Here is a 20,137-nt window from a genome sequence, read left to right as displayed (position 1 = left end):
CTCCAGATAGACCAATACATAAAGGGATATTGCAACCATCTCTCTCTCTCTCTCTCTCCTCTCTCTCTCTCTCTCTCTCTCTTCTCTCTCTCTCGTTATTGGGATGTAATTGCTTGGGAGAGAGGAGGGTGTTCTTGAAAAATTGGAGAGTAAAGCAGAGGTAAAGCCATTACGAAACTGAAAAAAGAGGGAATGGTGGAAAAAAGGATAAATGAAAAACAAGAAAAAAATCGAGTAAAAAATAATAAAAGAGGGAGGAAGGGTCTGAGCCAGTATTGAATAAAAGAGAGGAAGGGTCTGAGCCAGAGGAGAAATAAAGAGAACTTAATAAAGTGAGGAAAGAAGGAGTTCCAGAAAAAAGTACAAAATATGAAAAGAAGAATAAAAGAGATGGAAATAGAAACCCTGATAAAACTAAGGACATGAAGGGGAGAGTAAAAAAAGTGGATGTAGATTAATAAAGAAAATCACGATCAATTATATGACTAGCTGGAACTGGATCAATGCTGCCGGAGTGATCCAATAACTGGAGACCAAAGAGAACCTCCATCTGAGTGTCCTCATCTCGACCAGACCTGATTGAATGCAGGGTCGCCTCTTCAAACGGGGAAGGTTATAGGAAAAGGAAAATCAATTATGAGAAGAGGAAGGATTTAGATAATCTATATTGGAGAGAGAGAGAGAGAGAGAGAGAGAGAGAGAGAGAGAGAGAGAGAGAGAGAGAGAGAGAGACGTTACTCACGACAATTTACTCTGAATGAGAGAGAGAGAGAGAGAGAGAGAGAGAGAGAGAGAGAGACGTTACTCACGACAATTTACTCTGAGAGAGAGAGAGAGAGAGAGAGAGAGAGAGAGAGAGAGAGAGAGAGAGAGAGAGAGAGAATGTCTGTCTAAATAAAGCCAATGGATATTATTGATTATCCCAACTTTGAAATTCGTATCATAATAATTTCTTCATAAATCTTACCTCGCTTATTTCGCGAGTTCGTGAAATTATCATTACAATTTCCTGTAGTCCCCGAAGTTTGACTAATACCAGTAACAGGTTCATAAAATCCCACTCTACTGGAAATGCGCTGCTTAACAATCACATGAGAGAGCGAACGTATCTTCCAAAAATAGGTGAATAAGAACATATCCTTTTTGGAATGAAATTTAGTAGACTGTCGGATAGTTTTCTTATTCTATCGTAATTTCTTCCTTTCGGAGAATAAGGAAGGTACTACCGAGGAAGCTAAGAAGGCACAAAACCCTTACGATGATTGTACTGTAGGCCCTCCAAATGAAATCCATTGGTTAATATGGCGTGCATTCATCAGGGGCCCTAACGAACTTCCTTTGTCGCTCGTAATCTTTTATTATACTTTTCTGCTTGGTTGATAATGCCTGAAAACACACAAGAAGGACTGGGTATACTAGTACTAAAATGAAAACTTAAAATTACCGTGCATTATAAAAAGAAAAAATAAATCCATACAATCTTTGTATATATATATATATATATATATATATATATATAATATATATATATATATATAGATATATATATATATATATATATATATATATATATATATATTATATATATATATATATATATATATATATATCATGCCAAAACCTTTATTTTATACATAGCATCACGTTTTATATGCTTCATGATCAAGTTATTCATATATATACATACATATATATATATATATATATATATATATATATATATATATATATATATATATATATATATATATATATACATATATATATGATATATGATTATGTGTGTGTATTTATATAAAACCAGAACTTCTAGCGGCTGCTTATTTTGGGAATAATTTTTTCTGTGGAAATGAGGGATTTCATTCAGCAGTTGTTTATAAATGAAGGTGATGTGGTTTAGGAGCTCCATCACTCGAAGCAATTTCAGCAATCACCTGCACCTGACGTTTCACGTTCCAGTACGTCTGCTCTCGTCAAAAGATATATTAAAAATGGTCCTAATAAAGATGATACTTCCTCTTGTCTCACAACTTCAGAAACTTCCTGAAGAAGAAGAAGTAATCTTTGTCTTCATATATATTTGGGGCTTCAAGTTTGCTCTTCAAATGAGAGGTTATTTTCTAGTTCTGATAATCAAGTGCCCTTGAGAAGTGTTTCAACTTCCTTTCCGGTAATGCCTCAGAATACTTAAATATGTCAGTTGTAAAGTTGGGCACAAAAGTCAACCATTTCAATCTTTTATTTCGAAATAAAAGAAAAATGACCTCAAATTCCGGAACTTTCAAAAACAGTCCGTTACCTGTACAACATCTGAAACATCTCCACCTTCTTATTGTACAATGAAACTTTAATGTAGAAGGAAAAAGTTTTCAAACTATACCAATATAACGATTTTTTCTTTATTATATTTTCTACGATCTTGATGGTGTGCGCTACACTGCGCTGGAGCACGGCACTGCCTGTCAGGTCTCCCTCACCTGCCCGATGCCCCACCTATCCCTCCCCCACACGGGGAGGACAAACTGGCTTGAAGGAGGAGGGTGGATCTGTCATGACTTCCCTGCCCTCCCCGATCCCCCAGCTACCACAACCCTGATGGGAAGGTCAAACAGGTTTGCAGGAGGAGGGATGGATGGGTCATGTCTCCCCTCCCCTAACGATCCTCCGAATATCCCGCCCAACACAAGAAGGACAAACAGGTTTGCAGAGGAGGGTGGATGTCAGTGCCACATCTCCCAATCCTCGCCTATCCCGCCTTCTCCCGGGGAGGACAAACAGGTTTGGAGAGAACGAGGGTGGATGTCTCATGTCTCCCCTACCCTCCCGATCCTTGGAATACCCCGCCTGACACGGGGAGGACAAATAGGTTTGCAGGAGGAGGGTGGATGTGTCATGTGTCTCATACCCTCCCGATCCTCTGAATACCCCGCCCGATACGGGGGCGATAAACAAGTTGCAGGAGGAGGGTGGAGGCGTCATGTCTCCTCTGCACTCCCAGATCACCTATCTAGCCCGCCTGGGGAGGACAATCGGGTTTGTCATGTTCCTTTTATCCTCCTAATCCTCTTCCTACACCACCCCCACCTGGGCCAGACAAACAAGATGTAGTCCGATTTTATTATTACAGAAGATATTTCTGGTCAGAAATTCGTGCATACATATTCCTGGAAAAGAAAGTTTTTATCTTCACCCTCTGGGGAGACTTTCGAATCAAACTGGCAAATGTATTTTAATATATATTTCAAATTAATCAGAAGACCTGAAATTATTTCATCTTTTCCCCCACCCTTTTTTTTTCTTTTTTTTGAAGGGGGATTAGGTCCCTTAATATATCCTTGAAAGGAGTATGAGGATTTCAAAATAAAATAGAAAGAGTCTAAGTCTTGTATTTCTGGTTAAATCATGTATAGTTCTCTATTGCTCTCTACACTCTCTGATATCTTCTTCCACATGGATGGATATATAAACAGCATTTTAGGTTAGACCAAACTAAATATTAGTTTTTCCTCTAGGTTTCAAAGCATACACACACACACACACACACACACACACATATATATATATATATATATATATATAGATATATGGTGTGTGTGTGTGTGTGTGTGTGTGTGTGTGTGTATGGTATATATATATATATATATATATATATATATATATATATATATATATATATATATATATATATATATATATATATATATATATATATATATATATATATTATGTGTGTTATATATATATGTATGTCTGTATGTATGTATGTCTGTATGATGTATGTATGTATGTATGTATGTATGTATGTATGTATGCATATAAAACAACAGCCCTTGGCAATCTGACTGAAACACAGCAACACCTGTTTGACGAAAGTGCAACAAGGGTCCTTTCATCTTCGTATTGTTTATCAATTGACCCATTCTTCTTCTTTCGCGTCCACCCAATCTTGCTTCTTTGTCACCAGGCGGCGGCAGCGGTCGCGGGTCCCACTCGCTTAGTACCTCTCCATCAAAAGTGTAATTGAAATTGGACACAGAAAAGGAATCGTCGCTTTTTTTTTCTTCGAATCTGCTGCAACTCGGTTTGCCCAGGGACGCTGTTCCATCGAGTCCCCTCGGAACTGGTCTCGTTGGCATGGACGTGGGGACTAATGTCAGGATTTGATGCCCTTCAAACTCACCGCATTTTATCTCTCTTTCTCTCTCTCTCTCTCTCTCATTCGAGGCAGGCGACGAGAGAAGGATAGTGGCAGACAGACAGACGGAAACAGATAACGAAATCCCTAGACTTTTCCCAGCAAACACACAAGTATTGGTCATACATTGACCCATTGCCGGAGATCCCAGACTTTCGGGCATTGGTACAAATGATCAGTTGCATCGGTCCAATTCATATCCATTATCCGTTTGCACACCGGGCCCTTAATGGAACTGTGTTGTAAGAATGTTGGGACAATACATGCAATCCATAATCACGCCAATCTGTGTGTTAGACCAGTAGTGAAACAACTCTGGACTTCCAACTTTCCTATTTTTGGGCAGATACTGGTACGATTACCAGTATCCAATTTATGTTCATTATGGATTGCCAGATAATTCCAATGCATGATATGAAAGAATTAAATGTGATATCTATGTACATCACTCTGCTCTAAAGTTTGTGAAAATAAACTATACAATGAAAAAACTGAATCCTTTGGCAGTTTGTTCAGTGGTCTTAGACATGTGATCGAACCCCACATGGAAGAAATGTTAGAAGCTCGATCTCCTTACTTTATTTTTTATCAGCACTATAGTTACATGCATAAAACATTGTATAGTTTATTTTTCAAAACTTTAGCTACAACAGGGTGATGTACATAGATATAAAACATTTCTTTCATAGTCTTCGGACAAAAACGTATACCCTATGTATCTGTATGTTGCAATATTCATCTAAATTTATTTTGATAAAGTAGTTATAGGGTGATGTGGCAAGTATTTAGGTATTGACAAAATTATTTTTGAAAATAATTTAAACAACTTTTATGCAAACATATATCAGTTCAATAGAACAAATCAATACTCTTTTAAAAACTGTTCTGTGATCAAGTATTGTGGCTGTCATGTAAATAATAATTTCAATAAATGCGTTAACACATAAAAAAATGGGATTCCATTATACTGGTGTTTAACATCAAAATACATAGTCACAATTAAATTTTATTAGAAGGCAAAAAAAATGGTTTAACAAAACAGTTGCAGTAACTAGTACCATATATATACATGAAACACCCACTGCATTCTCTATACTACATAAACTCTCCTTAATTGTTTAATATATCTGATTTCTATATACAATATTTTACAAAAGCTAGCTGATGATATAGTCAAGGAAATTATAAATATTCATGGATTACTGTCTAATGTTTGATGTGACTTTGTGCAAGATGGTACATCCATTTAATTAAAAAAAAAAAGTAATGCAGGAACACAAATTGCCATTCATTAAGTACAGCACTGTATGTAAGAGATAAATGGATGTAGCATCTTGCATGAAGTCACAACAAACATTAGACAGAAAAGAATGATACGTCTCTACATAAAATTATTCATTTAAACATAATAAAAATTATTCATTTAAATATAAAAATCTAATCAAAAGACTGAAAATAATAAGATAAATTTGAGTGATAAACAAATTACATGAATATTTATAATTTCCTCGACAACAGTCAGCAAAAAGTGCTCTATATCATATTCCTTCAGGATCCCCACCAGAATTAGGTGAGATGAATTTGGATTCTCATCTTGACTTTGCTGACTGCGCAAGTCTTTTGGTCTTTTCCTTCCCAAGTATCTGTCACATGCATTTCTTAGATAAATCATCATAGTTTTCCCTACTTCAGTTTCATCAGTTGATAATTGTCTTGTTCACCAGAATATCTGAAAAGGATAATCAATATTAGTAAATTGCATATCTGCAGTACTACACATAGTCCAACAATATAAAAGCCTTTATATTCAGTTACTTATACCACTATTATTACAATTCGAGTTAAAATCTAAGTAGAAAAGCATAAACCTCTGAACCCAAGGGGTCGAGTAGGAAAAGTAACCCTATACAGGAAGGTAAAGTGGACAAGAAAAAAATGGTGCAACTTTGTGTACTCTCAAGCAAGTGAACTCAAATCCAAGACAGTGGAAGACATTGGTACAGAGGCTATGGCAGTATCCAACTTTAGAAGTTTTGATGTCAAATTCATTTAAAGGGTTAACAATTAAGGTTTAAGTCATTTTTAACTTTGTAGGATTTGATTTTGGTGTTAACCCCTGCCAAGGCTAAATGATAATGGCACTTATGGTTTCTGTGCTTTAACATACACTGCACTTTTATAATGGATTACTTTGCATTACTTTTAAACGTTACTGAATGTGTGGATGAAATACAATGCAACTCATGTTTTGAAGGTTCACATACAGTACTTATATTTTGACTATCTACCAGCATCCATGGCACTTCACTGCATCTGCATCCCCATCTAAAAGCTAGCAATAGGCAGTTCTACAAAGTGCCAATTTACACACTGCAAAGCCATACCCTACACCTAACACATTATACAGCACTCACTTATTATAATCCACACAATGTCGTGTTCTTGAACCCTTTCTTGCATGTATTTGTTTTCGTCTTCCAGCCAAGACGACCTTCCCAGTTGAACTCATACAGGAGTCCACTTGTCATGCAGAAGTCAATCATGGTTTTGACTGCTGACGGTTGCTCCCCCAAGAATCTAGAGTCTATGTACCTAGAAATAACATTCAATAAGAGTGGTTATACGAAAGTTTTTGATAATTATTAGTAATGAAATCATTCTACATACTATGGCCTTTTCTTATCTTTAGTAATGTCAAAGTAAAAGTTTTCAGTACTGAAGCATAATAAACATCATTGTGCATATCACGGTAAACTGACATGTAGCTTACCAGTGACTTTCTAAGGGGACTGTCCCCATTTATCTGTTGTTCAAAGTCCTCAAAGTCTACATATCTTTGTATTGGTAGCAATCCGTCCAGCAGGGATAAATCAGGTCCAGTGGGTGCAGCAGCCTGAGTTTGTTTCAAATGTTCGATGGTACCTATCATTATTTCTAGTGACTTCTGCTGATCTTGCACCCTACTTTCCAATTTTGTCATTGTCATCACGAGGTCGCATCACTTCCACCATAAGAGGTCGCAAGACTGAAAAAGAAATCAATATTTTCCAATATCTAAACAGAAGTGTGTTAATTTAAATGTAGTTAGCACAAATCTCTTCCATAAATAGCTTCACCAACACAGGAAATAAAAGCTGATTTTATTGGTTACACAGGTACCATCTGAGTTACAATATTCATTTTACTGAAAAATTGAGGAAACTGTCAACAGATACTCTTTGGAAATCTGTATAAGCAAAAAGAAAAAAGGTTGATAGCCCCACACACACACACAGATTGCCAAGCAATTAGTAAGCTAGGAGAAGACTATATTTTCACAACCATCGTTGCTAAAAAATTTCACCACTAGTTGCCTGTGTATGTGAATTATTTTCTACAGTAGCTTTTTTATTTCCCATGCAAAGTTCTCTATAGTCCTTAAATTTTCTTTTGCATGACGATTCAAGGTCCATGTACTTGCCATAATGAACAATCCCCAGCTTCACAATTCTTGAACATACAGGGGACCTGAGACAGAAAAATATCAAGATATGGTGTGGGAAAAATGATAATTTTGTTAAGATACAATAAAGTTTTGTACATACTTACCTGGCAGATATATACTTAGCTATAGACTCGGTCGTCCCGACAGAATTTCAAAACTCGCGGCACACGCGACAGGTAGGTCAGGTGATCCACCATTCCCGCCGCTGGGTGGCGGGGTCTGGACTATTCCCGTTTTCTAAGCCGCCATAATTTCTCTTCCACCTGTCTCCTGAGGGGAGGCTGGGTGGGCCATTAATCGTATATATCTGCCAGGTAAGTATGTACAAACTTTATTGTATCTTAACAATATCATTTTTGTACAAGTAACTTACCCAGCAGATATATACTTAGCTGATTGGCACCCTTGGTGGCGGGCAAGAGACAGCTAAAACAAAATAATACTTAAACTAAAATACATTAAAAAACAGGGAAAAAACAACCTATGTTCTTGGATAACTAATCCATAGTTCCTACCTTATTGGGCTGAAGACTTCATGACTACTGTCGATGAGTCTGCTTGGCCTCAAGAGCTTCAACGAGGAATGAACCTATGGTTGAATAAACTCTTTGGATCGTGTCAATGGGGGCTAGCCCGCTTACGCGACAGAGCCTATACTGGATCGTACCAATGGGGGCTGACCCACTTACATGGTAGAGCCTTGACCTTTTGTCACATCAATGGAGACCTCCCGCCCTCTTACATGACCAGAGTTAAGGTTATAAAACAAAGAAATCACAAAGAGCAACGTGAAGCCAATTCCCGATCACCTGACCATGTTAGTCTTGTTACAATCTATGAATTGTAAGAGGGTCCCTATTCCCTCGACAATTAACCAATAAAAAACAACCACCAATAAACAGTAATTTAAGCCTTAAACTAAATAGGAAGGATTAGCCTCAGCCCCTTCTCCCAGCACTGAATTCGCCGAAACATACGCTCCCAGAGCAAAGCACTTTTTCGTACGAAATTTTAAACGTCTCTTAGGTAATTCGAGGCGAACACCGAATTACATCTCCAAAATGTCGATTCTATAAGAGTTCTGAAGCGACCATGTTTTTGTGAAATGCCATAGACGTAGCTATGGCTCTCACTTCATGAGCTCTCACTCTGAGAACTTGAAATGCTCTTCTTCGCATTTAAGGTGAGCTTCCCTTATTATCTTTTATGAAGAATGTAAGGGCGTTCTTAGAAATCGCTCTTTTCGGATCTCTTACAGAGCACCAAAGACTTTCATCTGTACCTTTCAGCAACTTCTTCTTCTCCAGGTAGAACTTGATGCCCTGACTGGACACAAAGTCCTTTCTAGTTCTCTCCCTGTTAATGAAGATATTCCTTTTATCTCAAAGCTTCTTGGCCAGGGCTTTGAGGGATTTTCATTTTTCGCTAGAAAAAATGGTTGAAAGGAAGCAAATCGCTGAATCCTTCTTAAACCCCACTTTACCTTCCAAAGCTTGCAACCGCTCACTCTCTTGGCTGTTGCTAACGCAAAAAAGGAATAAAGACTTTCTTGTTAAGTCTCTAAACGAAGCTGCGTGAGAAGGTACAAATTTTCTCCGACATTAGGAACTTGAGGACCACATCCAAGTTCCAGCTAGGCTTCTTGATTACATGTTCTTTCGTGGTCTCAAAAGACCTTTATATAGGTCATGAAGATCTTATTGTTTGTCAGATTCTATTCCTCTATGTCGAAAAAACTGAGGCCAGCATCATACTTCTGTAACCCTTCACTGTTGAAACTGCCAGGTTACAGTCTTTTCTCAAATATAGGAGAAAATCTGCGATTTCAGTTACAGAGGTACTGGAGGAGGATATTTTCTTTTCCTTACACCATCTTCTAAAAAACAAACTCCCACTTCGATCTGATATACTTTAGAAGTGGAGACTCTCTGGCTCTTGCAATAGCCTTCGCCACTTCTCGTGAAAAGCCCCTTGCTCTGACAAGTCCTTCGACAGTCTGAAGGCGGTCAGACTTAGAGCGGGGAGGTTTTTGTGAAACCTGTCGAAGTGGGGTTGTTTGAGAAGATCGTTCCTTAGTGGAAGCGATCTTGGAAAATCCACTAACCACTCCAGCACCTCTGTGAACCAATCGAGAGCCGGCCAGAAGGGAGCGATGAGGGTCATTCTTGTTCCTTCCGAGCAAGCGAACTTCCTCAATACTTCTCCTACTATCATTGAAAGGAGGGAAGGCGTAAGCGTCCAAGCCCGTCCAATCTAGCAGAAAGCTGTCTACTGCTACTGCTTGAGGATCCGAGATCGGGGAGCAATAGGTTTCTAACCTTGTGATTCTTGTTGGTCGCGAACAGGTCTATATTGGGCCTTCCCACAGATGCCAAAGTTGTTGGCAAATCTGAGGATTGAGAGTCCATTCCGTGGGTAGGACTTGTTCTTTTCTGCTTAACGATCTGCCCGGACATTTTTCTCTCCCTGCACAAACCTTGTGAGGAAGAGATCTTCCTTTCCTAAGCCCAAATCAGCAGATCCTTTGCTGATTCGTACAGGGAAAAGGAATGCGTCCCCCTTGTTTCTTTATATAAGCGAGGGCTGTTGTGTTGTCCGAGTGAATCTGAATCCCCAGACTGAGACCTGTTTCCTTTTCGAAATGAACCAAAGCTAGATGAATGGCTGTTAGCTCTTTCTTGTTATGTGCCAGGACACTTGTTCTCCTTCCCAAATGCCTGACACCTCTTGCGAACCTAGGGTCGCTCCCACCCTGAATCTGAGGTCTGCAAACAACGCTAGGCGAGAGTTCTGTAAGCGAAGGGAGATTCCTTTGCTTAGTTTTCTGTGGATCTAACCACCAACGGATATTCTCCTTGATCCGTTTCGAGATTGGAAAAGTCTCTCCCAGATTGTTGGACTTCCAATCCCACTTCTCCTTCAGATAGAATTGAAGGGGTCGTAGGTGAAGTCTTCCTAAGGAAACGAACTGTTCCATCGAGGAGAGGGTCCCCAGCAAGCTCATCCATTCCCTCGCGGAACAATGTTCTTTCCTTAAGAAGACTGACACCTTTTCTAGGCAGCGTTCTCTCCTTTCCTGCGAAGGATACGCTAGAAAATCCCGAGAATCCATCTGAATCCCCAGATAGACAATACTTTTGCTGCTGGGGGAGTCAGCATGGATTTTCTCGTGATTTACTAAAAGTCCTAAGAACTTTGTCAACTTTAGAGTAACTAATAGGTCCTCCAGACATTTTTTCTCCGATTGGGCTCTTATTAGCCAATCGTCCAGATATAACGATTATCCTGATCCCTTCCAGATGTAGCCAATAAGCTACATTCTTCATGATGTCCGTAAAGACTTGAGGGGCAGTCGAAAGTCCGAAGCACATCGCTCGGAACTGGAACACTTTCCCTTGGAACATGAACCTCAGATACTTCCTTGCTGCCGGATGAATTGGCACATGGAAATACGCATCCTGAAGGTCCAGGGACACCATCCAGTCCCCTGGACGAAGAGCAGATAGAACAGAGGAAAACGTCTCCATTGAAAATTTCTTCTTCAAGACAAAGAAATTCAGGGCACTGACGTCTAGAAACTGGTCTCCATCCCCCCGATGCTTTCGGTACCAGGAATAGCCGATTGTAGAAATCCTGGAGACTGGAGATCTTGAACCAGTTCTACCGCTTCTTTGGAAATCATCTGTTCCACTGCTTGCAAAACATAGCAAGCTTTCGGACCGGAATCCGAGTATCTTGCGGTCAACTCCCTTGGAGTTGTCGTCAAGGGAGGATTTTCCCTGAAGGGGATCAAGTATCCTTTTTTCAGGATAGAGAGGGACCAGGAGTCAGCTCCCTTCGCGCCCAGACTTTGGCAAAGTGGAGTAGCTGGCGCCTACTTTCGTCTGGAGGACTTCCTGTTCATCTAGACTTCCCGAAGGACCTTCTAGATGGTCTACTCTTTCTCTGGTCTTCTACCTCTAAGAGGGGCTCTAGAAGAGGAGGCCCCTCGAAAGGGCTGAACAAAAGAGGGTCTCTTCTTTCTTCTCTAAAGGCACTGCCGGCCTAAACTTCTTGGCTGAGTGCGTGAGGAGATCTTGAGTTGCCTTCTCCGTAAGAGATTTCGACACCTCTCTAACCGTCTCTTGTGGAAAAAGGTGCGGGGATAAAGGAGCAAAAGAAGAGATGTCCTTTGCAAGGGTGATACTGCTCTTGCTAAGAAAGAGCTAAAGACAGATCTCTTCTTCAATACTCCCGTTCCAAAAAGAGAGGCAACTTCCACAGAACCATCCATGACCGCTCGGTCCAGGCAAGCCAGGACGCTCGAAAGTTCCTCCATGGAAACAAAGTCAGTGTCCTGAGCTCTCTTCGCTAATGCTCCTAAAGCCCAGTCCATAAAGTTGAAGACTTCTAGGGTTTTAAAGAGGCCCTTTAGAAGGTGGTCCAGCTCACACATGCCCCAAGTCGCCTTAGCAGACAGCAACGACTTCCTCCTAGCAGAGTCCACTAAGGAAGCAAAATCCGCATCCGCGGAAGAAGGCAGACCTAACCCCATCGGCTCTTTGGTCTCGTACCACCTTCCTGGTTTGCCTGTTAACTTGGAAGGAGGGCAGGAAAAAACTGTCTTGCCGCTTCCCTTCTGGAAGTCAACCACTCTGAAAAAGTTTTTAATGCCTTTGCATACAAAGAGCGGGGCGCATCTTAACGAAGGAAGACGATTTGAGAGCTTTAGTGCTGTGGACATCAACGATCCTGGTGAAGGAGGGTCCGCAGGATGAAGGGAGTCTCCGAACTCCTTTAGTAGCAAAAGAGAAAGTCTCTTGTAGTCCGAAACTGCTACATCTACAGGCTCTTCGTCTTCCGATACCTGGTCCAACTGATCTACAGAAGGAGATCGTTTTGGAGTGATCTGGCTCTTCCCGGGAGAAGAACTCCTTTCCCGAGAAGGGGAGCGCGGAACATTAGCACTCCTATACGAAGAGTGAGGCTCCTGTCTGTCGGAAACACTCTTGTGCCTACTAGACTCTTGTTGTCTAGGTTCGTCGGTTCGTGGCGCTTGCTAGGCTGTCCTGTGGGCGTCCTGATTCAGGGCGCTTGAAAAGATCCCCGCGTCCTGATTCCTGACGCTTAAACAGGCTCTTGGCGCCCTAACCACTTGACGCCTAACGTACTCCTGGCGTCCTGTTTTCTGGCGTCATAACTCCTGGCGCCCTGACTCCTGACGCCCTGACTCCTGGCGCCCTGACTCCTGGCGCCCTGACTCCTGGCGCCCTTGACCCCTGGCGCCCTGACTCCTGGCGCCCGACTCATGGCGTCCTGGCTCATAGCGTCCTGATTCCTGCCTTCTAGCAGAATCCTGACGTCCTGAATCCTGTGTTCTAAGAGGCTCTTGACGCCCTTTCTTGCGTCTTGCTGCCTCTTTGCGCCTGTCTGGCTCCTGTCCTGAGACCCAAGGGAGGTCCTGATACCTAAATCGGTTTTCCGGTTCCTTGCACCTAAACCGATCGAGACTTCCTGCTCGATTCGCTGCGTCTAAGAGGGCGCTGGGGAAAGACAGCCCTAATAGGGCGAAAGGGCTCTTCTCTCAGGAGAACAACTCCTATCAGACGAGTCTCTCGACGAAGGCGATAAACGCCCTGGAGATCGTGAGAGTTCTCTCCTATACGAAGCAGGACGCTTAGCGGAACTCTTAAACAGGGAGCGAGACATCCTTCCTCCTTGTAGAGTCCTTAGCAAAAGAGCCTACGAGCGAAGCTAACTGCTCTTGCAGATTGACCAAAAAACTTCTTGGTAGGATCCTGAAGAGCAGGATCCTCTTGTCTCGTCTTCTTAGGTCCCGAAGGCCAATCCTCGGGAAAACGCTCTGGGCTGGAGTCAGCCGCGTCTCCCTTTAGGCCGCCTTCCAGGCTCTCTTCAAAGGGCGCCGAAAGGAGGCCGAACTCCATCCTCGTTTAGGAGAGGAAGATTCTGAGGCCGAAAAAACACTCCTTTAGGACGCCTTTTCTACGGCAATCCGAGGCAGCCTGGGACTTAACAACAGGATCTGCCGAAGGGACGCCTGACCGTTGGGGATGTTCTGCATCCTCCCTGCGGCTTTCGACATTCCTCCCCCTCCCCTGGTCCTGGGAGTTTGGAAGAGGTCTAGGCCTAGGAGCAATGAGGAACCGTCCAGACGCCCCCTCCACTGCACTGGGGACACTGCACAAATCACTATCACCACTCTTACCTTGGTTTAGAGCTCGTAGCTGAGCTTGAAAGTTTCTTAATTGAAGCTTTACATTTTCCCTCTCTGACGAAGAATCTTTGGATTCAGAACAGGGAGAAGCAGCTGAAGCTAAGGGAAAATTGTTAAAAGGAGAGTTAATTTCTTGTTCTAAGGAGCAAGATCTACTAGATGACCTAGCTGAAGCCTTTCTCACTCTATCTCTCTCAAGCTTCCTAACATATGATGATAATTCCTTCCATTCAAGCTCCGTAAGGTTCTCGCATTCCACACAGGTGTTAATAAAAGAACATTCATTCTCCCTGCATTTAGAGCAAATACTATGAGGATCCAATGCCGATTTAGGCAGCCTAACCTTACAGTCTTCCCTACTGCAAACTCTAAAACATAGGTGAAGCCTTAGCGTCAGACATCGTGAAAGAGTAGTCAAAACCAAAGTCGAAAAAAACAGTCCACAATAAGCGTATGCCAAGCCAGAGAAAAAACAGAATACGTCACCAAAAAACCAATCCAAATTCTCGGCAAACGAGTTGAAATCCAAGATGGAGGAATACGAACAATAGGTGTTGTCCGTTCAACCGACAGAGAAATTATGGCTTAGAAAACGGGAATAGTTCCAGACCCCGCCACCCAGCGGCGGGAATGGTGGATCACCTGACCTACCTGTCGCGTGTGCCGCGAGTTTTTGAAATTCTGTCGGGACGACCAAGTCTATAGCTAAGTATATATATGCTGGGTAAGTTACTTGTACAAAAGCTTATTTTTGGCTTGTTGTCCTAATTGAAAGTGGGTACCAATTTTATGAATGGCAAAGCAACCTAGTGGGAGGTGTGATGTAAATTAATTAGCAGAGGGAGAATTCAGATCTAGATTGAAAGGTAAGGTACAGTTGTGTTGTTGGTGGAGACATCCAGCCAGTCAGGGAAACAAACATGGTGGAAGGTGGAAAACAACAGGTCATGGAAATTGAAGTCCCCCCGGAATGAATTCCAGAAAAGGCCAAAGTTAAAAGAAGCATAGATAAAACTCTAGAGGAGTGACGTCTCCTTGTTTAGACATCAAAGAATGTTCAAAAGGTCGGCCTCATGACAACAGTAAGCTAATAGATTTAGACCACGACGATGATTTTTAGCTACATCCACCCACAAGGAATTGACAAGTGGATAGGAAGGAGTCATGCCCATGTGGGCAATTGCAAGGTCCAGCTAGGCCCAGAAGACGAAAGCCAAGTGTGATAAATGCAAAAAATTGTTCTGCACAGGTCTAAACAAGCCTCGAATGAAGAATTTCTTGAGGTCGATAAAAATGACAGAAAAGGAAAAAAGGCCTAGATTGGTATTGCAGTTACTCAAAGAAGATTGCAGATCATACAAAGAGAAATTAGAAAAAGCAATTGAAGAAACTGAGAAATTGCTGAAAACAAGCTTATATAGGTATTGCATGAGATGCTAAGAGGAAGAAAACACTAGTATTTGTATAGAATGTAATGGAGGGTACAGGCAAAAAGGGTCAATAAGTCAGGATGAGGAAATTGCTATGAGAAAGGATAGAGGAAAAATCCCAGATCACCAAGAATTTTGGAAATATGGTGTTGGATGGAATAAAAAGTGCAGAGAAAGTAAAAAAGGAGAATAAATCAATTGGTGAACTAAAGTTACTCAAAGAATTTGATTGCAGATCATACAAAGAAAAATTAGAAAAAGCAATTGGAGAAACAGAGAAATTGCAGAAAACATGACAGTCAGCAATCATGGAGCTTTCATGGAAGACCTGAAAACCCTAAATGAAAACCTAGTGAAGAATATGGAAAACAAACAAGGTACAATCACGGAAAGGACCACTAAAATAATGTCAAGACTAGAGAGTAACTCACCTAACCCTGACAACAAGCAATGCTTGAAATAGCGAAGCCCATGAACAGGGACCACGATTAACAGAGGGGTGGGAAAATCAAAGTGCACCTAACATATGAAGATAAGGATAAGCTACCAAGAGCAGAGTGCAGGTTCTTTACGACAGGAAAGTGCAAGAAAGGAGACTTGTGAGTTCCTGCGCTTACGACAGGAAAGTGCAAGAAATGGAGAGACTTGTGAGTACCCTGCAACGGTTACGACAGGAAAGTGCAAAGAAAGGAGACTTGTGAGTACCAGCACAAGTGGAAAAGCAGAATTTATAAAAGATCCCAAAAGAACAGGCCAGGGCAGAAAAAGAGTAAACCAAAGGACAGTATATAAGTTCTTTACAAAGAGGGTTTATATTGTGAATATGACAGGAACTGTAAATACAGCCACAGAGTCATTAGCCAGAATAGGACTATAGTACGACAAAATTAGGTAGACCAAAGATGAGAATGTAAGCGTTTCAAAGAGGGGCACTGCAAATATGGTAGAAACTGTAAATACAGTCACAGAATCAGAAGCCAAAATAGGGCTATAATAAATGGAAAGGCAAGGTACCAAGAAATAAGACATGTTGACTATGAGCCAGAATAAAAGAGCAAGCAGAGATGAGGATGAGCAGTATATGTGCAGGTTTAAAAAAAAAAAAAGAAGCAATCAAAGAAATAGCAGAAGAGCAATTAAGAGCCCTTTATGGACAATTTTGGACAAATAGTTCGGTGAATAATAGTACCAAATAATTATTAGAAATAAACTGGAATGAGATATTGCCAAAAAACCAAAAAAGGTTAACCAAGAAATGAAAAACACGTTGGATATTGAACCAGAACTAAAAAGAGAGCAAGCAGAGATGAGGGATGGAGCAGTATATGTGCTGAGGTTAAAAAAAAAAAAGAAGCAATCAAAAAAAAGAAATAGTCATGTAAGAGCAATTAAGAAGCCCTTTATGGGACCAATTTTCGGACAAAATAGTTCGGTGAAATACATGTACCAAAATATTATTATAGAAATAAATGGGAATGAGCTATGCCAAAAAAAGGTACAAGAAATGAAACACGTTGACATAGAACCAGAATAAAAGAGCAAGCAGAGATCAGGATGAGCAGTATATGTGCAGGTTTTTCAAAACAAAGATCAATCAAAGAAATAGTAGAAGAGCAATTAAGAGCCCCTTATGGACAATGTTGGACAAAAAGCTTGTGAACACATGTACCAAATATAATATAGAAATTAATGGAATGAGGTATGCCAAAAAAAAGCACTGAATAAGGAAATAAATAAATAAGAATTAATCAAGATATCTGAGACTTTCAAACAAAAGAGGAAAGAAATAAAGAAGCTGAGGAAAACAAAAACATAAGGGAACTGGAAACAAAGGACGCATGTATCATAATGAAAGCCAGACTGAATATGTTGAACTTAAAGGCTAGCTTCTTGGGTAAATTTCAGGACGAGGTCTGTGATATATGCAGTGGAGGAGGACATCACCGAACATTTATTCATGTGTAAATCAATTAAAAAAACAGATCAGGACGTTAAATATAGACATGGAAATCCCTCTAACAGAAAAACTGGGGGAATACATAAGGATAGCCCACAAAATAAGAATGTTCTTATACCTGGAAGCGATGGATGTCAAAGCTAAGTAGCATTGCCCTGCCCTGCCTCAGTTATATTAAGAAAAAGAAATGAAAGGGGGTTGGGTGGGTTAAAAATTAAAGTAGAATATTGTGTTATATCTAATTTGGAAACATCTTTAATTTTGGGGGGTTACTATTGTTGCAGAAAAGGACAATAGACATGAATTAAAATACAGGTAGTGTTCAAGTTACAATAATTTGTCCTATGATAATCCGATTTTACGATGGGGTTAACAATTAATACTGATACGACAATATTTTGAAATTATTTTAAAATTTCCCTCACAATGACGCAGGCAGCAGAGTACACTCAGGGAGCGAAGAGAGGGACCAAATTACAATAGCCTAAATTTATCCGTCTTCTAGTTAAAAAAGTCTGAAACAGCAAAGAGAATGATGAAGGTATTGTTTTAACGTTATAATTGTGTAAATGTAAATGTGTAGTCATGAACAACCGAATGATAGTAAGCAATTACCGCAGTCATGTTATAAATGGTGATATGTAGCATAGGAAATTATGTTTTTATGCAGAAAGTTTATTTGCTATAGATCAAAGCTCAGCAAGGAAATATACTGCTAATGACTATCATGCAATAGCAAAGGGATAAAACCTCCTGTAAACTTGTTGCCATCGAACACAACCATAGATAAAATTGTGCCATCAAAACACAACCGTAGATAAAATTGAGAGAAAATCATTTTATCAAAACTATTGGGCTTGAAATAACACATTTTACAGTTTTTTTTAGACCAATAAAAGATAATGCAAAGCTTGTATTACGCTGAAACCAAGTGAAAATAGTGAATGGAATCATGTAATTTTTTTTTACACAAAAAAACATGCCCCTGATGCAATCTTTTAATGAACAAAAAAATAATTTAGTTCACAACAAATGTATTCAAGTCATATTTCAACTTAAACACGTTGTCTAACGAAAAAATGACCTTGTCTCATATAAGTAAATATCTGGAAAATTCATTTATGCTAACTAGAAGCTAGAAAATTTGCTCATAATTGAGTTAGGGTAAAAAACCACTTGGTACAGGGGTGGACCATGTACGATCAATGTGTACAACCCAAAGAAAAGTACATTATAACGTGTCCTGACACCGGAGTAAAGGTCTTTAGCTCCGTTTCTCACCAACAACAAGTTGCGTCTGATGCCCATCTCCGATGTCAGGACGCGTTATGAGTACTTTTGTTGGGGTTGTACACATTGATCGTACATGGTCCACCCCTGTACCATGCGGTTTTTTACCCTAAATATGGCAAAATAAACTTGTATGGGCCACCAACTGATTTCTAAATCAAAACATTGACCACTACCTTTAAGTTAGTATTTTATAATGCAATACATAATACAAGAATACCTACAATATTATTGGATACAGTGAAGTGGTGTAGAACTTATTTCATAATTATATGCAGCCATCAGCAGCCTGACATCACTCAATTGTACAGATGTCTGACTGATTCTCGTTTTGTGTCCAATTTTTTTTTCTACTAATATATCATAGTCAGAATGCACTGAACCTCCAGAATTGGCTTATATCAATTAATAAATTACTATACCGCATGTGTAATATAGAGAATACTGTAGGCTACGCTACTGTATTCGTATGTCTACACTAGGCCAACACTTTAATTTTATTCAATTACTTCGTACTGAATTTTCATAAGCACACATAGCCTACATTGAACCTAGAAAATATGCTGAAACTAATAATTATTATGCTGTATACCTATGTATAAAGTAGTGTAGGCTAGGCTACCCTATATGTAGAGATGGTGCAAATTACCCTAGTGTAGGCTAGGGTATATTCGAGATATGATTTTTCCATAAGTAGGAGAATACCTGTAAACAGTTTTAAGTACTAACAAAGTTAAACTGAATAATGAGTAAAACTAACAAGGAAATAAGCTTAGGATCCAGGAACTAGTTTTCCTAGAATGCCACTCATGACCTATCCAGAACTTGCCTATCCAATCTCGTTTAGGGTTCCGTGCCCTGACCTGGCTTTAGTGGCATCTGGAGTCTGGACCCCGCTCTAATAACACAACTAGTAGTAGCTACCATTCCGAGGTTGTCCTACTCTTAAAGAATTTAGCTTATTCACAGGTACTTGTTCCTCTTGATAGCCTAACCCACATACCTAGTAGCTAAACACATGAACTTAATATGCAAACTCTTGCTACTCACAATTGTCTTACAAAGCACGTTTGTTCTTCTTGGTGATGATTTGCGCCTGCAGACAATGGTCAGCAGTAGTGCTCTTCAGAGAACGGGAAAATTTCATGGTTTTAAATTTGACCTCAGCCAGTCCACGTGAGTGTAGTAGTAGTAGTAGGCGGTGTTTGTCTTTGAAACAGCTCCTCCCTTGCTTGTTGTTATTCCTCCTTTGTTTATGTAAGGTATCTGTAGATCTATATAACTATTTCATTCATCTTGTGTTTGGTAAAGTTTTTTCTCTCTGTAATGCCATAGTTCTTTTTTTAATTCTTTCCTATTTTTCAAAAAGGTCTACAAATAAAAGCAAAAAAAGTATATTCCTCTTCATAGTGTCTTGGTGGAATGTTTCAAATGAGTAGGTTTAACATAATTTCAAATTTGGCAAACATAAGAAAATGTGCTAAAAAATATGCTAAGTGAAAAACAAATGCCAAATCAAATTTTGATACCAATTATGTTTGAGAAGTAACACACAAATCCACATATA

General features: G+C 40.0%; 1 long non-coding RNA gene across 2 annotated transcripts; it reads right to left on the bottom strand.

Moving 5' to 3' along the window:
- Window positions 1–6,623: 6,623 nt before the first annotated feature.
- On the bottom strand, window positions 6,624–19,701 carry LOC135200598 (uncharacterized). 2 transcript variants are annotated; one of them, XR_010311335.1, is made up of 3 exons: window positions 19,621–19,701; window positions 6,966–7,220; window positions 6,624–6,787 (listed from the first exon to the last, which is right to left on the bottom strand). It is a non-coding gene; the product is annotated as an uncharacterized LOC135200598 (long non-coding RNA). The 2 variants fall into 2 exon arrangements; XR_010311336.1 differs by lacking the exon at window positions 19,621–19,701 and adding an exon at window positions 18,795–19,556.
- Between the last annotated feature and the right edge of the window lie 436 nt (window positions 19,702–20,137).

This window comes from Macrobrachium nipponense, chromosome 27 (assembly GCF_015104395.2).
Source record: "Macrobrachium nipponense isolate FS-2020 chromosome 27, ASM1510439v2, whole genome shotgun sequence".
In the NCBI taxonomy this organism is placed as follows: Eukaryota; Metazoa; Arthropoda; class Malacostraca; order Decapoda; family Palaemonidae; genus Macrobrachium; species Macrobrachium nipponense.
Note: the sequence above shows the minus strand (reverse complement) of the source record. Positions and strands in the feature narration are given on the sequence as shown.